Here is a 3,960-nt window from a genome sequence, read left to right as displayed (position 1 = left end):
AGAGTCGAATCTCGCTCCCAATCTCCTCCAAATCGTCCAATACTCAAAACGCAAGCCTTATACCTCCATAGGAACCTGTGTCAACCAATTCCCAACAAGAAAACACACAAACAAGCAACAACAAGCAAGAACAAGGGAATCAAAGGCTTAGATTAGTCATGGTCATGCACTCACCTCTTTGAAGGAAGATTTAGACCAAAAGAAACGAATCCAACACTCCCAGCAACCTTCCAACATGTTCCTAGCCTTGGATCTTCAATCCCACAGCAAGATCTCACCAAAAACGCCTTGAAATCTCACAAACTCTCTCAAGAACCTTAGGAACTGTTTTTCTCCTTTCTTTTTCTCTCAAACGGCGCAAGACAACCAAAAACACGACCCTAGGTCGTTTTCTTTCTTTTAAACCTCGGTCCAATGGTTTCATTAAACCAAACTGAACGAAATCAATCAAAAATCCAATTTTTGGTTCGCGGATGTTACAATTCTCCCCCACCAATCTAGATTCGTCCTCGAATCTCGAACAACCATCAGCCAAGGACTCCTGTGCAGCCGTCTCCACGGCCCGCACTCCTCCGACCGATCTACAGAAGGTCACCTCTAGGCGATAGACTCATGCTCCAGGTGTCATTTGCTCTCGACTTTTGGACTTTCCTTTACTCATAGGCCTAAACCTTGAGTTTTTATTGGCTCCTCATCAGACCTAAGTCTGCATGCCATATGTTGGCTCCTCATTGGGCCTAAACCCGCATGCCATAATATATAAGGAAAATCCAACTCGTCTCTCGGGTTGCCACCCTACAGCGCGCCCCCGGATCGTCATCCGAAGTCGATATACCAACCATATTCCCNAAAGACCATCTGTCCCGAAGGACCATCACAAAGACCATCTGTTCCGAAGGACCGTCACAAAGACACTTTGGCTAAAAAGCCCGCCACAAAGGCCAAACAAATGTCCTAAAAAGGACCGCCACCAAGGCCAAACAAATGTCCTAAAGAGGACCGTCACAAAGACACTCTGGCTAAAAAGCCCGTCACAAAGACCACACAATGTCTAAAAAGACCGCCACACACGGGCACACTGACTCAAAAGTCCGCCACTAAGGCCACATACAAGCCCCTCCAAGGCTCTCTACCGCTTAAATGGACAAATTCTAACTCCCGTAAAACTTTCCATGTTTAGCACTTTCCTCTTTTGGAAACTTTCCACTCTTGGAAACTTCTATTTCAGGAAACTTTCCTCCAAAACCCCGCCTCACGGAAACTTTGTACCCCAAACACCACCTCATCTTGTTACTGAGTCGCACAACCAACCACCCCAAGCGACCGAGTAACAAGAGAGATGGGCTGGAATACTCCATTCCCGCTCCAGCCACGGATTACAGAAGGGACCAGGCTACACAAGCTCAAGTCGCGGCTTGCTTCTCATACCACTTCTTGAACCTTGCCTTCATCTTTGCCTCAGGCTCCCAAGTCTGCTCCTCAACACCATCACAGTCCCACAGGACTCTCATCAAAGGAATCTTCTTCTTCCGAAGTTCCTTGATCCTCCTCTCGAGAACCCTCACTGGTCTCGCCTCCAAAGTCATGTTAGGCTGAAGATCCTCAGGAATCTTAGCCAACACCTGCTCACCCTCACGGAGACACTTCCGCAACATAGACACATGGAAAACCTTATGGAATGCACGCATCACCTCAGGTAACTCCAATCTATATGCCACTGGTCCAACCCGCTCAATCACTCTGAATGGACCCATATACCTCGGACTCAACTTAGTCTCTGACAATGACCTGTTCGGACCCCGCAACATGGCCATCTTGAGGTACACTCTGTCTCCCACCTGAAACTCAAGATCTCTCCTCCTCCTATCTGCATAACTCCTCTGCCTATCCTGAGCCTCCTTCATGTTCAGCTTGAGAACCCGAATCTTCTCTGAGGTCTCCTGAACAAAACTAGCACCAAACATGCTCCTCTCCCCCACCTGAGTCCAGCATAATGGTGTACGACATGGCCTCCCATACAAAGCCTCATAAGGAGCCATCTTAATACTCGCCTGATAGCTGTTGTTGTAAGCAAACTCTACCAGGTTCAGGTGATCTGCCCAATGGCCACCCCAATCCAACACACACATCCTCAGCAAATCCTCCAGCGTCTGGATCGTCCTCTCTGACTGTCCATCAGTCTGGGGATGATAAGCTGTACTCATATGCACCTTAGTGCCCATCTCTGCCTGAAACGCCTTCCAGAACACCGAAGTGAACTTGGAATCCCTATCAGACACAATGCTCGCTGGCACCCCATGCAACCTGACTATCTCCCTCACATACTTCTTAGCCAAGACCGCTGCTCCATCAGTCTTCTTAATGGCCAGAAAATGTGCTGACTTAGTCAACCGGTCCACAATGACCCAAATAGCATCAAAGGTCCGTGACACTGGCAATCCTACCACAAAATCCATAGTGATCATATCCCACTTCCACTCAGGAATGGGTAANAGTTCCTTGACCCTCCTCTCGAGAACCCTCACTGGTCTCGCCTCCAATGTCATGTTAGGCTGAAGATCCTCAGGAAAACCTTATGGAATGCACGCATGACCTCAGGTAACTCCAATCTATATGCCACAGGTCCAACCCGCTCAATCANATCTTCAGGTCACGGTACATCTTAGTCGCTCCTGGATGGATGGACAACTTGCTCGCATGAGCCTCTCTCAGAATCTCCTGCCTCAACTCCTCATCCTTNATGCAACATGGCCATCTTGAGCTACACTCTGTCTCCCACCTGAAACTCAAGATATCTCCTCCTCCTATCAGCATAACTCCTCTGTCTATCCTGAGCCTCCTTCATGTTCAGCTTGAGAACCCGAATCTTCTCTGAGGTCTCCTGAACAAAACTAGCACCAAACATGCTCCTCTCCCCCACCTGAGTCCAGCATAATGGTGTACGACATGGTCTCCCATACAAAGCCTCATAAGGAGCCATCTTAATACTCGCCTGATAACTGTTGTTGTAAGCAAACTCTACCAGGTTCAGGTGATCTGCCCAATGGCCACCCCAATCCAACACACACATCCTCAGCAAATCCTCCAGCATCTGGATCGTCCTCTCAGACTGTCCATCTGTCTGGGGATGATAAGCTGTACTCATATGCACCTTAGTGCCCATCTCTGCCTGAAATGCCTTCCAGAACACCGAAGTGAACTTAGAATCCCTATCAGACACAATGCTCGCTGGCACCCCATGCAATCTGACTATCTCTCTCACATACTTCTTAGCCAAGACCGCTGCTCCATCAGTCTTCTTAATGGCCAGAAAATGTGCTGACTTAGTCAACCGGTCCACAATGACCCAAATAGCATCAAAGGTCCGTGACACTGGCAATCCTACCACAAAATCCATGGTGATCATATCCCACTTCCACTCAGGAATGGGTAAACTCTTCAGTAACCCGCCAGGAACCTGATGCTCAGCCTTCACTAGCTGACACACATCACACCTCGAAACCCAACTAGCTACATCCTTCTTCATCCCGACCCAATGATAGTACCTCTTGAGATCACGGTACATCTTAGTCGCTCCTGGATGAATGGACAACTTGCTCGCATGAGCCTCTCTCAGAATCTCCTGTCTCAACTCCTCATCCTTGGGCACACAAACCCGACCGTGCACCAAGATAGTACCATTATCTGAGACCTGATACTCTGAATCCACATCCTTAGAGGCATTCACCAGCCCCAAATCCTTCTCCTGAGCCAACCGCACTCTACTCAGAAGATCTGCTCTATCTACTGCTTCCAAACCCAACGGTTCCTATGAAACAGCACATATATGCTCAAAGCACTGATCTCCCCTACCAGAGACTCCATCTCATGCTCCTGAGCCGAAGCTACCCTCTTCCGACTCAGAGCATCTGCAACCGTGTTAGCCTTACCAGGATGATAGGCTATCTCCAAATCATAATC

Source organism: Camelina sativa, chromosome 12 (genome assembly GCF_000633955.1).
Source record: "Camelina sativa cultivar DH55 chromosome 12, Cs, whole genome shotgun sequence".
NCBI classification, from domain to species: Eukaryota; Viridiplantae; Streptophyta; class Magnoliopsida; order Brassicales; family Brassicaceae; genus Camelina; species Camelina sativa.
The sequence above is the reverse complement of the archived record's forward strand: the minus strand, read 5'-3'. Positions refer to the sequence as shown.